Here is a 24,670-nt window from a genome sequence, read left to right on the forward strand (position 1 = left end):
GAGTAAGTCAGAGAGGAATTACTCTGCACACCGGTTGGAGTTTTTGGCCCTCAAGTGGGCAGTGACTGAGAAATTCCGGGATTACTTGTACGGCAATACCTTCACTGTATTTACTGACAACAACCCACTGACTTACGTGCTCACCACTGCCAAACTCGATGCTACTGGCCATCGTTGGTTAGCTGCACTTGGACATTATGTATCGCCCAGGTCAGAGTAATGCGGATGCAGATGGATTGTCCAGGCTTCCAGGATTGTCAAGAAAGGAAGAGGAAGGATCACAGGTTCCTATAGAATCTGTCAAAGCTGTTTGTAATGTAATCCATTCTCAACCCTTTGTAGAAACCCTGTGCCTATCAGCTGAGGTCATAGATATCGAACTGGACCAAGGACAAGACATCCGCCTCATGACTTACAGAGACTGGAGGAAAACACAGTATCAGGATCCGACTCTCAGGCCATGGATAGCCAATGTGCGAGCTGGTCTCAAACCAAAAAAAGAGATGATTCCATCGACAAAGACGGATGCAACTCTGTTCAAGGCTTTTGACAGACTCATCCTGAAGAATGGAGTCCTTTATCGACAGGTCGCCATAGGAGAAGAAAAGAGACTACAGCTGGTTCTCCCTGCCTCCTGTGTAGAAAGAGCCATGATAGAATGCCATAACGAAGTGGGACACCCTGGAAGAGACCGCACCCTATCACTTCTGCGGGACCGATTCTTCTGGCCAGGGATGTCCAAAGATAGTGAAGCGTGGGTACGTGCTTGTGGAAGATGCCTCAGAAGGAAGTCTCCTACCAACGCCAGAGCACCCCTTGTGAGCATCAGCACCAGCCAACCTCTGGAGTTAGTGTGTATGGACTTCCTTTCACTGGAATCATCACAAGGCTACGAGAATGTGTTGGTAATTACAGATCACTTTACCAGGTATGCCATGGCCATTCCCACACGGAACAAGACAGCCAAGACAACTGCAGAGGCTTTCTACACCCACTTTGTTCAACACTATGGAATGCCACAGCGTCTCCACACCGACCAAGGAGCAAACTTTGAGGGCAAGCTCGTGAAGGAATTATGTGACTTACTGAACATCAAGAAGTCAAGGACCACTCCATACCACCCTATGGGCAACGGCATGTGTGAGAGATTTAATAGGACCCTCTGTGACATGCTTGGCACCCTATCGCCTGACAAGAAACGGGACTGGAAGAATTATGTGGGACCTTTAGTTCATGCTTATAACTGCATCCGCCACGAGACCACTGGCCAGACACCCTTCTTCCTTATGTTTAGACGTGAACCAATCGACCTTGCTTTTGGACTGGAGCTCAACAGAGAGAAGAAATCAGTGTTTCAGTACACCAAGGCCCTCAGGGAACGACTCCGGAGTGCTTATGAGCAGGCAGCCAAGACCACACACGATGCTCAAGGTCGACAGAAGGCAGGATATGACCTGAAGGTTAGAGGTGGAACCCTAGAGGTCGGAGACAGGGTGCTGGTCAAAGCTTTGGCTTTCGATGGACGACATAAACTAGCGGACCGATTTCACAGCCAGAGGATGCCAAGGTCAAGCAGAGGTCAACTCCAGCTCCTAGACGAAGGACATCAACTGTGTTATCCCCAGCATACACTCAAGATGCGACATCAGAGATGTCTACTGGAAATGATGAAGATATCATGGAGATAGGAACATTTACAGTGCCTGTTCAGACGTCCCAAGATACAGCAGACATTCATGGCTCCACAGTGATGAACGCAGAATCTGCAGAGAGGGATGAGGAATCTACCCAAGCAAAGACTGGTGACGACCAAGAACTTCTTGAGGTAGAGGGATCTTCTTCTGGTGGCGACGGTCACTCGTCAGTGTTGTCAGAGGAACAGCAGGACACAGAAGAGACCCGTAAAGAAGAAATAGAGGACCTTGATGAGGACGAAACTGAACAGGAGGAACCTGGGGCTCAGACCGCTTCAGGGATAGATGACGAAACATCTGCTGCTGCAACTGCATCGATATCTCCAGTAGTATAGGTAATTGGGGGTTCTGGAACACTTCCACTGGAGCCGGATTCATATACCTATACTGCTACTACAGCTGACATTTTTTATGCCAAAATGATTATGCGATTCAATGATAGTCATAAGTTGTATTAAACGAAACATCAATATTAATTAATAATGGATAAAATTTACTATAGCCCACGAGGATATTGGAAAGGTGTAGGAGCAATAAAAAAATTAGCCACTGCGGCTAAGGTATCTAATGATGTGGCCAAGGATTGGTTAAAGAAACAAGCGATGTGGCAAATATATTTACCAGCACCGCGTTAAATACCGAGGAAGAAGTTTGATATTTTTACAACGAATGAAGTTCATCAGGCTGACCTCTTGTTTCTTCCCCATGATAAGGTAAGACGCAAAACGTATAAATACGCTTTAACAGTAGTGGATGTGGCTAGTCGATACAAAGAGGCTGAGCCATTAACCTCGAAAGATTCAACAGAAGTAGCTAATGCACTGAGTCGCATATATAAACGCGGACCGCTAAAATGGCCTATGCTATTTCAAGTAGATCCCGGTCGTGATGTCACGATGTCAAAATCAGGCGTGGTGAAAGAGAGGCCCACCCCAGTCAAGCTATCGTCGAAAGATTTAACAGGACATTAGTGGAACGTTTGTTTGGCTATCAGTATGGGATTGAAATGAAATCCGAGCTATTGAGATCAACCGAATGGGTGACACGATTATCAGCCGTTGTATCAGCGCTGAATAATGAAGTAACGAGATTAATAGGGAAGAAACCATCCGATGCTATTAAAATGAAATCCGTGACTTCCGAATCTTCAGCACCGAGGAGAGGCAAAGAACGAAAACTTCCGGATAGAGTAAGGGTAAGATATTTATACCAGGCTGGTGAACTCGAAGGAGGCCTCCGTCGCGCAACCGATCCCATATGGTCCCTTAAGACGTAGAACATTAGTCGATTGGTTACGAAAGAAGGAGAGCCTATTCTTTATTATCTTCAAGATGGACCGGGCAGGGCATTTGTACGAGAAGAGTTGTTCATAGTTCCTGACGGTACGGTATTACCACCATAACCATAAGCATAGGTAGTTACACCATCATTATCAATCCATCTCTTTGTATCTAAGGGGGATAATGATGTCTTGTTCATTCTTAATCCATATATCCCATGATTGTAACTTCTTAAAGAGTTCATCTCGTGTTTGAACGTTCTACCGTTGAATAATGATTCTTTATACTGTTCGTGTTTGATATGCTTTTTTACAACATACTTCTTAACACCCTTAGCTTTTCTTATCTCCCTATTATCGGACTTCTTTATAGAATACATCTTAGGACTTAATCCGACATACTCCGCTATAGGGGTCCCAGCACATTCATCCTTCATCTTACCTCATACCTTTTTATTTACTACGCTGTGCAGTGGAATATCTTTTGGGTAATCGCTCCTGTCGTACATATCTATTTTTTCTGCCATATCTTTATACACATTCTCGGTTTGTATTTCCATCAACAAAGAATCTGTGTCAGTATATAACACCTCGCATCTATCGCCGTATTGCTTCTTAAGTTTGTTGTAATAAAAGTCATACATTAAGTGTTTTGACAAGTCGAGAATACTCATACCGACGTACACCGGTCTGTTGAATTTTATATTACTCTTCTGCATATGCAACGCGGCTAAGTCGTTATCGAATATCTTGCTTCTGTTAAAAGCCGGACTGGCTATAAGTTTCCTGAGTCTTTCTTCCTCATTAGATCTGACTAATTTAACATCAACACGCTTCCTTAGATTCTCCATAGTTTTACCAAATACCGAGTTATTCATGAGCTTATACAGATTCTTTTCGAAATCGCTTGTAGCTATCTTTCTTAAATCTGTGTTCAGTCTTATATAGGGCTCCATCCAAGGGCTTTGATCAAACTTTAGAACTCTGTGTATTTTCTTAAGTTTCATACCTAACGATAGATACAACTGGAGATTTCTGTAGTGAACTATATATTTTGTCTTATCCATCAAATTTGGTACGAGTTTTTCTACGTTAGCTAACCTACTATTACCCATCAAGGAGCGTTGATATTCCGACATCCAATCTTTATTAACCATTAATCTTTCGGGAGCTAGGGGATAACTGTTATGATCATTATGTAACGAACTTGGATATTCCAAGTCAACTTCTAGTATGTACCCTTTATTCGCATCATTCACATTGATATTATGGATATCATTCACATCGACCCACTCAAAACCACCCGTGGGTAAAGGTTGACTCATAGCCCATCCGTACAAATTGTTGGCGTCGAGATATAATATATGCGTGTCGGGTTTACTCGGATCGTATCCTTCCACTAATTTATTATTAGCCTTAGAATACCTTTTAGCTGCCATCGATATACCACCTCTTAATCCTTTCTCAATAAACAAGTGCATATCGTAATCTGTGAGTAGTTTTAGTTCTACACCGATCTTCTTCAACAATGCATCCCACGATAGTCCGGGACTGGAATAGTACCATGCTGGGTCCAAGCCGTATTGTTTTAAACATGTTTTTCTAAATATCTCGAATATATCGGCGAGTAACAGTACATCGGTTTTTAAGTACGGATCGTGATAATCGCCTAAATTCTTACAACCTAATTTATCCCAGACCGTCAGAGCGTGTTCATAATCGGCATCTGTTATTTTAGATTCTGTTAAGTTACTATAGAATGATTCAAGGGGTGGTAATTCAGTTTCTTCGAATCTAGACCAATCATCCATATATTCGTAAGGATATATACCTTTTCTTAGCAACAAATGACGAGTTATCTTATCGGTATATTGATTTGTTATCGCAAAGTCATCGGGATTGTTCGCATTAGCTAAATTGTGACAATGATCTCTTACGGAATCCCCATCCAGGGGTTTATTACAAACGTGACAACTTGTTGACTTCTTATGGGCCCTCCAATCATCCCTCGTCATACACATGGGTTTCTTACACGATAATTTTTCCCTGAATATTCTCTCTTCGTTTTGTAGATATTCTAGGAACTTTCCCGCTGCATCGGGACCTCTGTAAATCACGGGCGGGTTTGTTTTCCCATCATACCTTACAACTATATATATTACGCCTTCCACTTGTGATCATATAAGGATTTAGTGGAAGTGTGATGTGCCAAGGGTTGTTCAGGGCAAATTACGAAAGCTATCAGAGATTTTTGGAGATGAGCCATACGCAAAGATGGAGTGTGCCCGGGACTGCATGCAAGCACATTTTAGTGAGGATTAAGGCGTAGGTCATGTCGGGGTGCTATTTTTTATCTGCAATGTTGACAAGGAAGGAGAACCGGCTTCTCGCCGGCCACAAGGGTGTGACCAAAATCAGTCAGAGGTGATTGGTGGCCACCTTTTGTAGAACCCGAGGTAGAAGGCCAGTTGTGGGGTAGGATTATGTGTTGAGGCTTTCCCACAAAATGGCTAGCATCGTGATCCAATGCCCATGGAACTGGGATGCGTGACACGAAGGTTGGCAGCTGTGTGTTGAACCTTGTGTCTTCCTCTGAGTCTGGATTAAACATGGCAAATCCACTGAATTATCATTGGGTGAAGTTGCCACTCGGTCAGGGATGGATGATCCGGTCGGGACAGCACTTCTGCTATGACGTTGAGGACTCCTGGGATATGTCTGTCTCACGCCTGAATGTGTAATTAGTCGATCAGGCAGTAGAAATGTCAATAGAGACGCTGATCTGGTGGAACCCATCTTGTTGATGAACCACATTTCCGAAGCTTTGATGGACTGAATCATGAGTCTCGATGCCTGTAGAAGTTCCGCCCAATCAGATATTGCCAGGATCACTGAATGGAACTCTAGATTGTTCTTTGGAAAAACTTCTTTGGTCTGCAGACCTCCGCCAGGGGACTTGAAGGTCAAGCAGGTGGGCCCCCCAAAGACTGTTAGGCATTGACAAACAGATGATGTGTGGGTGTGAATGGCTGCAAGGAGATCCTGAAGCCACCAGCAGAGATGTTGATGTAATGACAGTGGGAGAGGGATCAGAGCATCGATGTCGTCAGGAATGATGTAAGGAAAAGCTGGATTGGTCGCAGCTGTAACCGGCTTCTCTGAGTGAGTGCTTGCACTGAGGTCAGCAACCCCAAGAGTTGCTGCCACTGTTTGTAGTAGCGGCTGTTTGAGTGCCAATGACACGAGTAGCTGTATATTTGACCACCTAACCACCTTAGTGTTGAATAGAGCTCCTCTGAACTGCAGGCTTTGCGTGGGTGTGGTCTCAGTCTCGGACTTTGAGACGTTGAACAACCAGCCCAACTGTCGAAGCTACTTCTGAGTAAAATCGGGTTTTTTCAAAAGAGTAGCTACAATGTAGATCTGTGTGTGCCTGAATGCATTCATCTAAGTAGGCTTTGAATATAATCCCCCGACGGTAAAGGAATTGCACAATGGGTTTCGTAATCTGGGTGAAAAGCCAGTGGCTGTAGAAATTCAAACTGGGTGCACCCTTCACTGGTAGAGTAGGCCTTGGAAATGGGGCTTGTGCCTATACAAACTTTCGCCTGTTTGGTAATTGACAGTCCTGTTGCTTCATGTAGGGCGGGAAGCCGTGAAACAGTTGGGCAGCGTACCTTCTGTGCATGGGCGTCATTGTGGTTGGAGGTGTTACCAGCAACAGAAGCTTGTAGCTTACTGTGATGAGCTGCGTGACGAAGGGGTCTTCCAGTAGAGTCCAATTATCTGCAAAAAGACCAAGTCTTCTGCCTAGTAGAGACTTGAATAGTGGTAGGGCTGGAGGCAGACGGTCACAGTCATACCGAAGCCGGTGGAAGTAATATAGTAGAGGAGTCTCCTGATCTCGTAGACACAAGGGCCCCTTGTTTGTGTGAATGATACTGTCCTGGTTGTCAAAGGTTTATTTCCTCTCTTCCCGTAACCTCCGCGCAATCTGCCCTGAAAAGAGCCTCTTTTGCTGTACTTGTGTCTCCTTGGTGACATCCTGCGCAATTGATTGGATGTTGTTCGCCAAGGCCAAGGCTGTTGATATATAACCTCACTTTTTTGTGGTCCTCCCACTGACAGGATTGTAGAATCTCCCGGCGATGCAAGGTTGACACAGATCCCTGATGGTGTGACAAAAAGTCCATGACTCCTTGGAATTTGTCATGCCGCGCATGGGCAAAAGTGGTAGCTATTGCCTCTGTAGCTGACAAGAATGTAGACATGAGAGGTAATATACTTCTAATAGTAGAGTCCAAGTGAGCAAGTTCATGATTCTCTTTGATTGACGTGTTGGATGTCCTCTTATAATTCAACATAATGATGTCACCGTCAAATTCTAGTGACATAATCAAGGAAGACATATGATGTGTCTCACTGTCCGATAGGTTGAACTTAGGCGTTAGTAACCTGTCTTTAAACCTTCTGAATTCTGAGTATGTTGTGGTGAAGATGAACCCTGTGGAGATCTGCTAAGATAGTGGCTATTTTGATGACGATATGCAGATGCTATATCCTGTTGACGATTCGTAAGAGGCGTAGCTCTGTCAATCCCTACGTTGATCGTTACGGGTAGATTGCTCCAAGGTCGACATATGAAGTCGCACCCACTGTTCCCCAATCCGAAGTATGACCCAGGGAGTCCACCTGTTTGTGACGATCTGAAACTCACTGTTGTTGCTGTTGTTCCAAACTAGGTGGGCATTGGTGATGATCCGATGAGTGCTGTCGTCTTAGTGTCAGTCTGATCAGATAATCGAGTCTGGACCAGACAATCCAGTGATTGACATCATGAGCATCAATCCATGCAGGTGGGATCGATGACACAAAAGCGGATTGCAATCTGCTGATTGTCAATCCGAGTGAGAATAGTGATCTGAGATAGGCTATCAAGAATGACGATGATCTGAGAGTCGATTGCTGTCTGCCAATTGTTGAGTATGATCGGCGGGGCAAGGTGATCTGGGTCAGTAGGACACCTGGATTCCCTCTGATCAGAGCCGTTATGAAGATCTGAATCACAATCAGCCGAACGATCTCAGTTCATCTGCGAGTCAATCCCGATCTGACGAGTGTGAAGGTGGATGACTGGATTAGCAGGATCGCGATCGCTCTAGGCAATCCAAAATGTTCTGCCGAGCTATGGAGTGTGATCTCTGGGGTTCATCCATGCACTGTTGATCTGACTGTGAATAAGGCTCCGAGGAAATCACTACAGCATACTACTTGGTTCGTTCTGGTCAGCTTGTGCTGTTTCGTGTAGGCGAGGGATCAGATAATAGCACTGGGCATTATCAGCAATATCAAAACCTGGGCTATGGGCGTGCACTTGAAAAGGGCAGGAAATGGCCATGCTCGTTTTGGTGGGAATATCATCAATAAGAAAGCTGTCTGATCCAAGATCGTCTAACAATGATTCAGCAGTTGTTGAAGCAGACTTCATAGGAGCAACTACGACTGATCTCACTGCTTGAGTGACAAATCAGATGATGAAAAAGTATGTTTGCACAGATTGCAATACAGGCGTTTCTCCATAATGAATGAAAACCCGATGGGATGTGTTGGGGTGGGCTGGAAACTTTGTTCTGAGGCGTTTCCGCACCAGGAGGAGAGATGCATTATTCTTCCCCGCATTTATGGAAACAAAACATACAAATCATGTGCGTGGAATGTTGATGCTATTCTTTTCCATCAATAAGAGATACTTCAAAATCGTCTTTATGTAGTTAATTGATGCATCTGACCGTTTCTGGTCATTAGCTGACATTATTAAACCATTCATGTGTAATCCGATGTCCTTTTTTCCTCAAGGACTAATTTTCTGATTTTCACGGTGTATACAAAAGAAGAACTGTACTCTGGAGATCGTAAATAACAGCATAACATAAAATATGTTCTGAATATGCTTATTCATGAACAACGACGACATCTCAATTTAAATGTAACATGGCTGAATTCCACATTCGACTTACCACACTTTTGATTGTTTAGATGCTCATGTTCACTGGAAGTATTTGGAATAGTTATATTCCGTATTTTGAATTAACCCAGTCCCCCGTGTTTTTTTTAATCAGTGCACCGCACACAGCCACATGTGAAACGTTTGGTAGCAAAGTCAATGCAAAATCGGAGTAGTGTGTCGGCGAATTTGCATCAAGGCTGTAGTATTTTTCAACCGTTTAATGGAATTCAGTGTACAGCCGTAGCTCTGGTCACTCATATATTTTGTGTCCCATGGCTCAAATCTATTTGCGTCTGTACCGTGTTCCACTGACCTCAATAATCTGTTGGATGAAGGCACAGCTCTCTACAGTCCCATAGTTAACACCGAAGGCTATGAGGGGTATTTAGGTCATAATCAGCTCCCAGCAGCCACTGCCTCAAGCGATATTGTCTACATAACAGATCAGTTTTATGGCTCCGTCACAGGTGCTCCAAATATTGAAGCAGGGAAAAAAATAGATCATAGAATCATTTCAACAATCAATATTGATATCCCCGTCACTTTTGGTAACTTTTAATGATGTCTCCATTTTTACGGATTTTGATTCGTATGCATTATTTGACTCTCATCAGCGGAGTGGTTTGGGTCAGATTGATCCGAATGGACAAGCGGTTTTACTTCTGTTTAGTAGTATGGATGAATTGTCATGTTACATCTTAACAGTATATCAGGCGACTATGCTTGTCGTAAGAGGCGACAAACGGGATCAGGTGGTCAGGCTTTGGTTGATGCATGGCATCGATCCCAATTGCGTGGATCGATGCTCATGATATTAAGCACTGGATTGTCTGGTCCAGACTCGATTATTTACAGAACGCCGTCATATAGCTGGAATATTGCGGCGTTAAACGTCAAACCAATCAATCATCATCATATGAACTCAAACCAGTCATTGTTACAAGTAAACCACATTCCACAACAGTTACTGACACTGGATAAAAAACAGTACATAGAAAAAAACCAAGTTACTCAACTCATCATGATCACAATTACTATTCTTTTAAAGAAAGAAATACAAAAAAGAAACTGACCAAAAAACGTAAAACAAGAGACTAGGAATCTCCGTTATTGATTAGTCCCAGTATGGAAATGTTCTCCAACTACGTGATATTTTGAGTATGTGCATCTGTGGTTGTGACAAAAAGACCTTATCTAGTATGACTTTTTTGCCATATGGAGCCCTTAGTATTTTCATTTACATTATTATAACCAAATGCCAAGTGTAAAAAGAATGTGATCTATTATTTGAGTATGTGCATCTGCCTATGTTGTTGGCAGTTTTGATACTATTTCTACATGTTTACATTTGTGCCAGAAATTGCTTCCATTTCCTTCGATCTACTTTTTAAATAAAGACCCAGGTTAGAATAGGTCTTCAGCAACCCATGCTTGCCGTAAGAGGCGGCGAACAGGATTGGGTAGTCAGGCTCGCCGATTTGGTCGATGCATAACATCATATTCCAATTGCCTAGTTCGATGCTCTTGGTGTCAATCACTGGATGATCTGGTCCAGACTGGATTATTTACAGACCGCCGTCATATGGCTGAAATACTGCTGAGTGCGGCGTTAAACAAGAAACTATTTTTAAATAGACCTTCCCTATGCAAATGTATCAACGGTATTGCCCAATACTCAAAATAAATAATATTTTTTTCCACAACAGCGTTGTGTTATTTGTGGTTAATTTAATTATGCTCCTTCATGCCTTTCAGTAACATCATAATTATGCGTTTGTGAGGCATCACCTATGGCGGGGAACTTTGATGCTTTTCATCAATGTTTTCTTGTGTGAGATAGGATAAGTTTAAAAATTAAGGATGTGTAAATGTGAAACAATTATCATGCTGTCAACTTTCAGAGAGAAACATAAAGCAAAATTATGTATCAAGTCATAAAATGTATAGAGAACTTACTTACAAAATGTCATGTGAAATCATGAAAGCATAGTCAAATTTCATCAAATTTCCACAAAAAATATTAAATAAGCTTTTTGAAGCCAAGTTCATACTAAATGAAACATGACTGTCAATCGCATCAACCATAAATAGGAAAATTGTGCCATGGCACTTAAGCTCACCTGGATATACATTTGTGACCAACAGTTTAAGATGTCAACAACGAAAAAGTCACACAACAAAAGTGACTCACTGTCTGTATTCAAACATTTTCTGCATGAATACTGAGGACAAAAAAAAGATTTGAACAAAATGTGTCATCATCACAAGGAGAAACATTAATGCCAAAGTACAGCTCCTTCAGTCTGGCAATGTCCACAGAAGTTTACAGAGCCAAACATGGATTTTAAAAGAATACAAGAGCATGGTCACAAAAAGTTCAAAATCTTAAATACTGCACACGTGAATCCCACAAACTAAACAAATACCAAATTCTCTTACATTATGTACAAATAGGGCTGAGTAATGGCCAAAAATAGGATTTTTAAACTGTCTGCCATATTGAAAAATCTCTTTAACAAATTCAGGTATCCTCATTGCTAGGAACATGCATGTTTAGTTTCAGCTACATTGGTCAGTAGTTTTTGAGGATATATTTACAGTTAATGAAAAGGCACAGTACAAAGGACAAAATTTGAAATATCACAAAACACATCATATAAATATTGAGCCCCAATACTAACTACCCATTAATCAATACATTTTGAACAAGAATGTCTGAGTAAGGGCCATAAATAGGTTCTTCAATATGGCTGCCATGGCTGCCATATAGAAAATCAGATTTGATCCTCTTGAACAAATTGAGGTATCATCATTTGTGAAACAAGTTTGTGAAGTTTCAGCTTTATTGGTATAGGGGTTTCCGAGACGTTTACAATGCATGACAGACAAACTGGCCATGACATAGCTAACCTGAGCTAAAAATACAAATAATATTGACATCAAACAACAAATGCCCAATAAACCCTCATCTATAAGAATCAATGTACAATTATTCAAGGGATCTCATGGTGCAAACTAATCATGATGATTTGGAAAAATTGATCATGTGATTAGTAAATGACAAAATCGTTACCATTTCTATATCTTGCAAAATATCAATGAGAAAGAGGATATATAAGTCTTTTGAAAGACAAGGGTCATATGGTCAACTACATACAGTCAACTAGAAAGAGTTTGAGAAGCTACATCATGACCATGCCTAAAACCATTCAAAACTTTGTTTAGGGGAAATACCTCAATTAAGATTATTACACTATCTAGCCTCCAGCTGACATTCTCAATGATCATTATATCACAACTAATCTTATGACATCACTTCCAGTTTTAATTTCACTTCAGGTTAGGAAAAATATACCTCATATGTATCTTTAACAGAAAGTCCCAAGCCTTGAACTTCCTCCCTATGAAAGCACTTCCCGTTTAAAGGTTTTACAAGCTCTAATAAACATATCATACCAAAGGGGGGTTTGTTCAGAACACAAAGAAGCAGAACGACCAAATGCTTCACCATGCCAGTGACTTCCATAAAAAATAAAAGTTTTTAGTTGAAATAAACATACAACAAAATAGTCAATTCATAAGTAATTGCCCGAAAAAGACACATCTGTTTTGCACTTATGGAAAAGCTACAGATAAGTGCAGGGTAGATGTTTATTAATGAGGGTTCAGCCAAAGTCCAGACATAGAAACAGATGCCCTGTCTCTGTGTAAGGGACAACATAACCGTTACCCCATAGACTGATTTACAAATTTAGTCAAATTTGCTACCACAGTTTATCTACCAGAGTCTGGTCACCATTTAATGAAACTTTGAAGACAAACAAAAACAACAAGCACATGCATATCTTTTTATTGAAAAATGCCGTGGTCAATGTTAATTTAAGGGTCTACCATTTTCAGTCTGTCACACAGGCACACACAATTGTTTGGGACACATTGCATAGGCTTTAATCAGGCTCATGTTACAACACTGATATCAAAGGCCTTTACTGAGAGGTTGTTTCTTACGCACATCATTTTATATGCAGAGGTATACTGTAATGCAATTTTTAGCCTATTGTAGCAGGGGTGGTTCATTATGAAAAATGACAAGCTGCGGTTGTGTTTGTTGAGGTGACATTTATTCCATTATCAATCACAATTGATCAATCACCCCTGTGGGTGAAACCGGGGTGTGTCTATAAACCCACATCATATAGGATTGTGGCATTCCTGAACTATATGTAGTCCATGTCCTGTCTGTGCAGAGTTATAAGCAGAGTGAATAAAAAGTGTGCAAATGTTAGGGAGGAAAGCTGTAGTTAGATAATGTTAATCAGCTAGGAAGCTGAAAGCTATTGTATTGACAAGCTAGAGAGTTGGTGACAAAGGGACAAGAATAGACTAACCTGTCCACCCTTCAATAAAATTGGACCAACCGCTTGGACTCTTAACCCAAGCATATACATTTAGTACTACAACTAATGAAGATGTATACAACTACTTGAAATGAAAAGAGCTAAAACTATATTCCTAAAAACTATATATACAATATCCTGTTACATATTTCCTCCCCCAGGGAAATGATGTCCTCATCATTTTTTCGGCAATGATGTTGAGAAGTGCGTCCTGGGCCTTGTCCTGAGCTTTATCGAGAATACCCTCAGCTATTAGGGAACTGAGATAGCTCGCTCTTGTCATCCATTCTGGCTGTGGCTGTGCGGACAAAACATACTCTTCTCTTCTCATCCATTTGGGTTTATGTCTCTCCCGGGTCGATCTTCGGGGCGATGGTGCAGATGGAATATCGCCAGATGAGTCATCTTCTGGGTCTTGTCTCGGGGTAGGTTCCGGAACATCAGGAATGTCTCTTTCGGGGGATGTTTCTTCTCCTGAGCCAGGGTCTGGTGAAGGGGTATCTTCCTGCTCATGATCCTGAGCAGTCTCATCAGTATCCTCTGTATCCATAATATCCACTTCTTCTATCTCCTCTGCTCTCACTTCCCCCTCAGCTGGCCGATCAACTGCTCTGACAGTTGATGCTGAGGACCTGGATGTGTGGATCGGGATCATAACTGATTCGTCTTCACTGTCAGTTTCTTCTAGCTCAGGTGTCTTTATGGTCTGTGCTCGAGTGGCTGGCTTTCTTCTTGGAGCTGGAATTGGCCTGGCTGGAAGGGCTGGTGTCGGTTATGATGGTGCCTGGTTGGATATAGTCCCGATTGGAAGAAGAAGATTTCTATGTAGAGTCCTTCTCTTCCCTTCTCCGGATTCTTTTCCAACAATGTAGACTGGGACAGATGGATTTGGCTTGTCCAACACTGCATAGACATCATTCTCCCACCTGTCAACAAGCTTGTGACGACCATCATAGGCAACAATCTTCACAAGGACTCTGTCACCAGTCTCCAGTACTGCCGCTCTTGCCTTCTGGTCGTATTTGGTCTTCTGCCTTTCCTGAGCTTTGGTTGCCATCTCTGCTGCAAGGTCATATGCCTGCTTTAACCTATCCTGTAAAGATTTTGTATACTTCAAGACAGATTTGGGCTTGCTTGGCTCTATGTCAAGCCCGAATGCTATGTCAACAGGAAGCCTTGGATGCCGACCAAACATCAAGAAGAAAGGAGACTGGCCCGTAGATTCATGCTGAGTGCAATTATAAGCATGCACAAGTGGACCAACATGTGTCTTCCAATCTCGCTTGCTGTCTGGATCCAAGGTTCCTAGCATGTTGCACAACGTTCGGTTAAAGAGTTCACACATCCCGTTGCCCATTGGATGGTAAGGCGTGGTTGAAGATCTTTCAATCTTCAACATTTTACAAAGCTCAGTCATCAGGGTACCCACAAAGTTTGCTCCTTTATCAGAGTGAATCCGCTTCGGTAGGCCATAATGAACAACAAAGTTGTTGAAAAAGAGCTCAGCCGTTGTCTTTGCAGTGGTGTTCCTGCAAGGATAAGCTTGAGCATATCTAGTAAAGTGATCGGTTACCACGAGAACATATTGTTGGCCCCCCTTTGATGTTTCTAATCCAAGGAAGTCCATACAAACAAGTTCAAGTGGTTGTGATGTTGTAATATTCACTAGAGGTGCTCGAGATGTAGTTGTCTTACGTTTGATGCAGCGATCACAGGACTGAACATGCACTTCAACATCTTTGGTCATTCCAGGCCAGTAGAATCTTTCCCTCAAGAGAGAAACTGTTCCGTCTCTGCCTGGATGACCAACATTGTCATGCAAACTGCGCAGCACTGCACCTCTACATCTACTAGGTAAGACAAGTTGCAACTGTTCTCCTTGACCTGTCTTGGTTGTTCTATGAAGAACTCCTCTGTGCAGCTGCATCTGTGGAAAGTTCTTGATAAGAGATGTCATGTTACTGTCTCCAATGTATTGATTCCTGTTTGGTCTGGTGCTGCATTCCAAGTGGTCAATGATGGTAGCCAGGGATGGATCTCTCATCTGTGATCTTCTCCAGTCCTTGGCGTTGATATCACACTTGTCCTCAGGTATATCAATATCATCCTCATCTATGACTTGTGCTGACATGCAGATACTTTCCACAAGGTTATGAACTTGGATGACGTTGCAGATGGCATTCACAGAGTCAGTGGATAATTCCTCTATTGGTAACTTGTCTGGCAGCCTTGACAGAACATCAGCATCAATGTTACTCTTCCCTGGTCTGTACCTAATGCTGAAATTATACGCAGAGAGTGCTGCCAACCATCGATGACCAGTAGCATCAAGGCGAGCAGTGGTTAAGACAAACGTGAGAGGATTGTTATCTGTGACAACTGCAAACTCATGTCCATACAAGTAGTCGTTGAACTTTTCTGAGATTGCCAACTTCAAACACAGAAACTCCAGTTTATGTGCAGAGTAGTTTCTCTCAGATTTGTTCAAACCCCTGCTTGCATAGGCAATCACTCGCAGTTGCCCATCCTGCTCCTGGTATAGCACTGCTCCTAATCCCCGAGTACTGGTGTCGATGTGGAGCTCAAAGGGTTGGAAAAATCAACATATCCAAGCACTGGCGGTGTTGACAAGCGAGTCTTCAGCTCCTGAAAAGCCTCTTGCTGTTCTTTGTCCCACTTCCAGTCGATGCTGTTGGAATGCTGCTTGGATTTGGACTTCTTGGATACTGACTTTGGCATCAGTTCTGACAGTGGTCTGGCAATCTTGGAGAAGTTCTTGACAAATTTCCTATAATAGCCAGCAAAACCAAAGAATTTCAGGACCTCTTCTGGATTGGATGGTGTTGGCCAGTCTTTAATCTTGTGCACTTTCTCTTGGTCAGCTTCGATGCCATCTGCTGAAACAATATATCCCACATATCGGACTTTCCGCATAAATAAATTGCACTTCTTTGGAGCGAGTTTGAGTCCACATTCTTGCAACCTGCGGAAAACAAGTTCTAACCTCTCAACATGCTCTTCATAGGTTTTTGAGAAGATTATCAGGTCATCAAGATAAATCAAGCAGATCTTTAAGTGCAGTCCTTCAAGGCATTTTTCCATTAGTCGCAGGTATGTTGCAGGAGCATTGGAAAGTCCGAATGGCATTCTATTAAATTCGAAGAATCCAAGTGGTCCGACTGTAAAGGCTGTTCTTTGCTTGTGTTCTTCTTCGACTTCCACTTGGTGATAACCACTCTTCATATCCAACACCGAGAAAAAGGTATTTCCACCAAGACATTCAAGTAGTTCTTCAATACGAGGGAGCGCATAGGAATCTTTAATGGTCTGAAGATTCAGCTCGCGAAAGTCAATGCACATCCTCAGACGTCCATCTTTCCTCTTTGCTAATACAACATTAGAGGCCCATGGGCTATGAGACCTTCTAATGACTCCAGCTGATATGAGTTCCTGAAGATGAGTCCTAACTTCTTCATACATGGCTGGGGGGATCCTACGATGTCGCTGTTTGAATGGCGTGTCGTCATATAAGTCTATCCTGTGCTTTACCATAAAACAGTTGCCCAGATCATCATCCCTCTTTGAAAATATATCCTTAAACTTCAGGATTATGTCAAGTCCATCGGCAATCTGTTCACGGGAAAGTCCTTCCTTGTCTATCTCCACTTGGTTAATGATAGCATCGGAGTCCACTGGTTTTCCTGGAGGCAAATCCTTAACTGTGACAGGTTGGAGTTCACAAAGTAAAGCCTTAGAAGGGAAGACAACTGTCTGTGTGGTGATGTTGGAGACATGCACTTCTATTTCCGTTGGAGTGTCACACTCATACTTGAGAAGTGGCTTGAAGAAGTGCACAGACCTGTGGGTAAACAATCCCTTTAGCAAGATGTCCCCTAATGATGGTAGTACTGTTACCTGGGATTATGATGTTACATAACTCTGAAGATCTTACAAGTCCAAGTTTCCCATACTTTGCCAACTGTCTTTCATGTAGAACCATTGTTCGATAGGCCAGGTACCATGGAGTATGGAGTCTTGCTCGCTGAAGGAACTGAACACCAACAGTATCTCGGCAGTTGTCAAGGAGTCTTGAAAGTACGTTGGTTCCCAAAAGAGCCAGCACTCGTCCGTTATACCTTGTGTCCGGGACAACAAGCACTAAACATGATAAGGCTCCTTTGCTGTCATTGCCGCTGCCTGTAGTCGTAATTCCAACCTGTACATATCCCATGTATGGCAATTGCTCTCCTCCTGCACATTCTATGTTGAGTATATCATCAAGTGGACTGAGTGGAATGTGGCTCAAATAACCTTCGTAGAACGATTGTGACATCACAGATACGGTAGCTCCTGTGTCTAACAAAGTCTGTACAGGTGTGTCTTCAATCCAGATAGTTACTTCAGTGGAGCTTCCAACTAAACCATCTGGAATCTCACATCTGGGGCGCAAATAGGAACCTAAGGGTGGCCCCTCCCCATAGGCCTGGGCCAGTTTAAAGGACGTCGCATATGATCCATACGAACTCTGCATCCATAAGAAAGATGTCCTTGGTAGCCACATCTCCAGCAGGTAGGAATCTCTGATTCTGAACTTGGCTGAAATCTGGAGGCTGTAGGATCTGTCGATGCTGGCGGAATGGGGGAATTCTGTTGATAGCTTGGAGGTGGAGGACCAAACTGATCAGACCGATTCTGGCTGTTATCACTTCTTGTAGTAACTTGAGTCCAGTTACCTGTGGATCCTCTTCCGCTGTTATACTGACCTCTTCCTCTGTGTCCACGAAATCCTGAAAATTGAGCTTGCTTCTGAAAAACATGAGCTGAGAGTTGCTGTTGCTGTTGCTGTAACTGTCATTCCAGTGTGTAGCTCCTTAACCATAGCCTTCAACTCTGTTAGTTCACTCTTGGATTCCTTGGGCTCGGATGTTGTTTCTATGTTAACAGAAGCTGTCTTTGGCTTTGGCTTGGTCTTGGAGGTGTCGGCCTTGCCTCTCCTCAGATCAAATTCCATTTCCCTGAGGCACAAGCGCAGATCATCAAAACTATAGATTGAGTCGTACTTGTAGCCAGCCAGAGTCTTCAATGATGGATTGAGTCCATCCCATAGGCGAGTACGCAGCATGTCGTCCTGTTCAGCCTGTGAAAGGGATTTACTTATGTAGTAGAATTGCAAAATCCGCATGGGCCCCTAGCTTCATAGATATGATAGCTGCTTCTCCTTTAAGCGACTTCCTAATAGCTTGAAGGATGACGTCATGGCTATGGGTCTTGGTTCCAATAAGGCATTCCACTTCATAGATCCAGTGATCATAGTCTGTGTCCTTTCCTGGTTCGCCACTGAAAAAGGGAAGTTTAGGAAAATGTTGGTAAGTAACATCTCGGCGTGATGCTGATGCGTGACCTTCATGTTCCTCTTCCTGTTTATTAGGATGCTCCTTCTGTGAGATACCTTGTATCCAAGCTTTAAGGTCTTTAGGCGAGTCCACTTTAGGCTGGAAACCCATCTTCTTAAATGCTACTAGCATACCTTCCATTTCCTCTTGGCTTAACTCCATAGTGTTAGGTGGGGTATCTGTAAACGAAAGTCCTGGAAGAGAATAAAGAAAAGAGATACCTGAAAAAAATAAAAAACCAGTAACTTGAAATAAACTAAGGAGAAAAAAATACAAATGGAATATAACCATTTGAAAAGTAGGGAGTATTGCTAATAAAAGTCAAAGCAATATTTGATTGCACGTGGCAAATATGAATGACTGACAATCAGTGAGGTATGTGTAATATCATCAATTTGATATATACATGTAACCAAGGTCAAGGCACGTGGTCGAAGTAATGAGATCAGAACTTGATCAAAACCTGATCAAAATAATCAGACTATCACGTGATTGAAACATGAATGTACCACAAGTGATACCGACGGACGTGGATCAACACGTGATTTAAGCGAGTAGATCAGTTAATGTGATCAAACTGAAATCACTATATGATCAAAACGAGGGAGCCACAAGGTGGTGGAAAAAATTATAGTGCCATGGTACCAACAAAACAATAACAACCCAATTGCCTTGACAACCACAATTGTATTTCAAGAAAACAAACCATTCATGATAAAACCTGTAGAAAGCAGAAGTCAGGGAAGTGCAAGTGTGATTAGCTATGTGTTAATTACAAAGGTGAACAATACTGTCCGTCACTCAGTCAAGAAATGAAAACTAAATGACTTAACTATAGCATAATGAAAGTAGTATAGGTTTCTACTAAATAAGCTGTATTATAATTTAGTTAAGTACTTACCTGTTTATTTTGAAATTAATTTAGCAACTGCATGTTTATTTCATTCACACAATCAAAGAACCTTACCAGAAAATTGATAACAGAGAATAACAAAATAGCAAACTAAAGTAATTGAAAACAACTAAGAAGCCATGGCTAAGATAAACACCTCATGGTAGATGTGTACACTAAGTGAAAAAAAGGTACAACAAAATACTTGTATAGTAAACAACAATTAAATGTGTATAAATATACTAAGTTTACACAGTACAACTTTATTGTAATACTAACTAAGTAACAACAGGTAATTAACTAAGGTTACATGGTAATGACTTACTAGGTAACACCAATATAGAACGGTTTATTGGCCGGCACAATGAACTAGTGAATAACTCAATAATTACATATTCTAAGTTACAAATATCAAGTTACAGGGATGAAAATAGGAATGAGTATTTACAATTACAAAAATAATGGAGTAGCAATATCACAGAATGGAAGACAATCAGCAGCAACTGTTCGTATCACGTGTCCATGAAGGAAGCTTCCATAAAGTCTGTTACAGTTTCTTGAGCAAGAATAGTCAATCACGAATCGGAAACTGTAAATACAGTCATAAAATTCACAAGGTGAAAGTTCAAAGTTCAAGGTCACTGCTTACTGCACAAGTATATAAACTAGGGAGGAAATTATAGTGTCAAGGAATGCGCAACTCACAATATCCACGAATGTGTCCTCTATGGAAATGTCAGGTCCTCACTGGGGGCTCCATTGTAGCAGGGGTGGTTCATTATGAAAAATGACAAGCTGCGGTTGTGTTTGTTGAGATGACATTTATTCCATTATCAATCACAATTGATCAATCACCCCTGTGGGTGAAACCGGGGTGTGTCTATAAACCCACATCATATAGGATTGTGGCATTCCTGAACTATATGTAGTCCATGTCCTGTCTGTGCAGAGTTATAAGCAGAGTGAATAAAAAGTGTACAAATGTTAGGGAGGAAAGCTGTAGTTAGATAATGTTAATCAGCTAGGAAGCTGAAAGCTATTGTATTGACAAGCTAGAGAGTTGGTGACAAAGGGACAAGAATAGACTAACCTGTCCACCCTTCAATAAAATTGGACCAACCGCTTGGACTCTTAACCCAAGCATATACATTTAGTACTACAACTAATGAAGATGTATACAACTACTTGAAATGAAAAGAGCTAAAACTATATTCCTAAAAACTATATATACAATATCCTGTTACACTATGACCTTCAGAATTAATTTGGCCTTCAGTATCAGTGTCATCCCCAGGGACATACAGCATATCAACCATATATGATGTCCCTGGTTGGAATTCATTGTAACTAAGAAAAGTTAACATTTGCTACTCATTGAAAGTAGGTCACCATGACCTACTACCCTTATAATAAAACATCACTGTAACACATAAGTATACAAATGATACAACCACTACAAAAGACTTTAAAATCTCTACAGGAAAAAGCCATTTTAGTTATAATGAAAAACATTCCTCACGCATGATATTCACTGTTACCTTTACCTTATATGGGTCATTCACAACATTTTGAGTTCACAACCACCCAAAGTATGACATTACCAAGTCTTATTGATGTACTGTAAATCCTCGAGATTTCATATAAGCAAAGGTTTGTTTAGGCTATGACGTAGGATAATGTCATAGCGACTGATTTACGACACCCATTGTCTGAAGAACATTTGATTGCAAAGGCTCATTACCCTGGAGCCATGACATCTATATGCCTTGAAAAACTTAATTGCTGTTATTTATAAGATTCTAATCCTAATTGTTAATCCCCATTTTTGTGTACATCGACCGTCTGCCATCCTGAACGAGATGTGCAAGTATGTCACTGATGAATTACTGTTTATATTTATATTTATTACTTACTAAATGTCAGGTGACCTTGGCTATATAAGCCATGGTCCAGAGAGATTGAGAGGAAGGAGAAAAAGAATGGTCTTACCCTTAGCCTAGCTAGGGTTAGGCTGGGTGCTCCGGGGCACCTAGACAACAACCACAACCACTATGTGCTGACTTGGCACATAGTGTCTGTCGTCCAAGTTGTCACTTCCTACTGAGAAGCATACGTCGGCCCCTTGCATATACGAGTGTGCAAAGTCAGACCACACGCGTTGTTAATTTGGTGGAGCTATCGGGTATGACAGACTTCTTAGTCTGTCCTTTCCTGTACCTCTTTGCAGCAAGGCATATGGTTAACAATACTGTAGGAAGTGACAGTCTCTTATTAAAAGGATATACTACCTTCCTGAAGGCCAATCACCAAGAACGAAGAAACGGCCTTTAACAAGATTGAAGAAAGAACAAGAACCTCTCCAATCAAGAACAAGTTCTCCGATCCCAAACCTTCCCTGCTCCAATATCTTAGCAACACTGCTATGACTTCCCCTTCAAGATGTCGTTCCTGCACATGGCCTAAGAAAAGAAGTATACACGCCTATCCCACAGAGACCCGACCACAGCCATCTTCATGCAGACCCTGCACAATACAGAAACCACCTTACGGGCACCTACAAGATGGATACTGTGTTCAAGATATCTCATGGGGACTTACTAATTTGTGTTTACTTACATTGACTCAATCAAGGATATATATTGTGTGACTGTTGAATAGTGCAGCTAGGTATGTTTAATCAAAGCCAGTATGTTAATGCCAAAATGTGTCTTTCCAAAATTCAGTTTTGTATATGTGCAATATACTCCAATTTTACATCTTTAGGCATGCTAGATCTAGGAAGTTATTGTGTAGGGAATCTTTGAAATGTCTCCAGGCCACGCCAGACATATAGATACAGCTAGGGCCCAGACAAACCTAAGCTGTAGGGTTATCGAGTCACACCTCAAAGCTCGACTCGTAATTTCAAAAATCTAAACGACAAAATTTGTCATTTGTTACAAGTTATTAATGTGCACAGTTTGGTACATAATTGAATGTATTGTCTAGGACTTCAGATTAGGGATATTCTTGGGTGAGCCACCCCCACACATATGTTTATTGTATGTCAGTATTAAGTAATTAACAGCACAGCAGTATTCAGCATTTCAGAGTTTTGATGTGGAAATTAATGATTTTTTTTCTTGGGCATCGCACCCACAATATATGGGCAAGCTCCGTCAAAGACACGGGAAGAGCACCCATTGTACTTAAAAGGGCAATAGTACCCACAAGTACCGTTTGAGTCACGCGGTAAAGCTAGACTCCTGGTTTCAAATTTCTTTATGCGAACTATTTGCTGAGATGTTTAATTTGTACTTTTTATGACATTACTCATTATCATTATTCGGTACTGAGTCGCACCGCCAAGCCAGACCCCTAAATTCAAAGAGTGAGTGAGTGAGTGAGTATGGTTTTACGCCGCTTTTAGCAATATTCCAGCAATATCACGGCGGGGGACACTAGAAATGGGCTTCACACATCGAACCCAGGTCTTCGGCGTGACGAGCGAACGCTTTAACCACTAGGCTACCCGACCGCCCCTGAATTCAAAGAACCTCCATGATATATTTATTGAATCTGTGCAAAGCGGTAATTACCTTGAAGTGAAATTGCACATTCCAAAGATTACTTGGTTAGTTTTTGAAGTGGCACTAAATCAAATTGGCTAGATGATCACTTTCATACCATCATTGCATAGATATATTTGTTGCATAAGGATTTCATGTAACTGATTTTGTTCACATTTGCATGGTTGTTTTCGTTGGTGAAAAAGTTCACACATATCAATTTGGACTCATGTTAGCTTGGGGTCCAAGCTTCACATAACGGAGGGAAGTTGTCATAGCGACTGATTTACGACACCCATTGTCTGAAGAACATTTGATTGCAAAGGCTCATTACCCTGGAGCCATGCCATCTATATGCCTTGAAACACTTAATTGCTGTTATTTATAAGATTCTAATCCTAATTGTTAATCCCCATTTTTGTGTACATCGACCGTCTGCCATCCTGAACGAGATGTGCAAGTATGTCACTGATGAAATACTGTTTATATTTATATTTATTACTTACAAAATGTCAGGTGACCTGGGCTATATAAGCCATGGTCCAGAGAGATTGAAAGGGGGAGAAAAAGAATGGTCTTACCCTTAGCCTACCTAGGGTTAGGCTGGGTGCTCCGGGGCACCAAGACAACAAGCACTACCACTATGTGCTGACCTGGCACATAGTGCCTTTTGTCCAAGTTGTCACTTCCTACTGAGAAGCATACGTCGGCCCCTTGCATATACGAGTGTGCAAATTATTCATTAATCAACGTCAGACCACACGCGTTGTTAATAACATTTACCATTGACATGACTGATCAATGTGTTCAGCACTCTCTGAGTGCTAAAAAGGAGATATCCCTGAGACATCCAAGGTGAGGTGAGGTGAATTTGGGTTTAACGTTGCGTCCAAGATTGTTGCACTTATATAGTGACGTGCATGCACGTGTGTGCGTGCATGAGTGCGTGCGTGCTTGTACTAGTCTGGACTGATGCGGAGTTTATAGTGCTAGCTCACTGAGACACCATGCCGCAGTTTAACATGAATACCCCACTCAGACACAGTATACTGACTCCGAGCCGACCAGTCCTTGTTTTAGCCCCTTAAAGCCGAGCGCCAGACAGGATAACAACAAGTACCATCTTTTAACGTCTTATGGTATGATGCTGCAGGGATCGAACCCCGGACCTCAGTCAATCTGTGACAAATTGTAAAACATCCCCATTTACATTGGGTTGCTCAATAATGTTAATGATCCTTGTTTAACTATCTTTATGACAAGAGCAGTATATAAGATGCATAAATAACTAGCTTATCTGGAACCCCCAAATAATATATGTTTCAGAACTTGAGAACATAATCCTTCTTTAAACAAGAGTCATCCAAAGATGACATATCCCCCCGATGTGGCATGTCGGGTAAACTGTGTGTACCTTCAAATGTATTTAGATTGGCAAGGAAATCTTTTTCCTTGATGCC

The sequence above is a fragment of the Haliotis rufescens genome, unplaced genomic scaffold (genome assembly GCF_023055435.1).
Source record: "Haliotis rufescens isolate VD_foot unplaced genomic scaffold, xgHalRufe1.0.p SCAF_22, whole genome shotgun sequence".
NCBI classification, from domain to species: domain Eukaryota; kingdom Metazoa; phylum Mollusca; class Gastropoda; order Lepetellida; family Haliotidae; genus Haliotis; species Haliotis rufescens.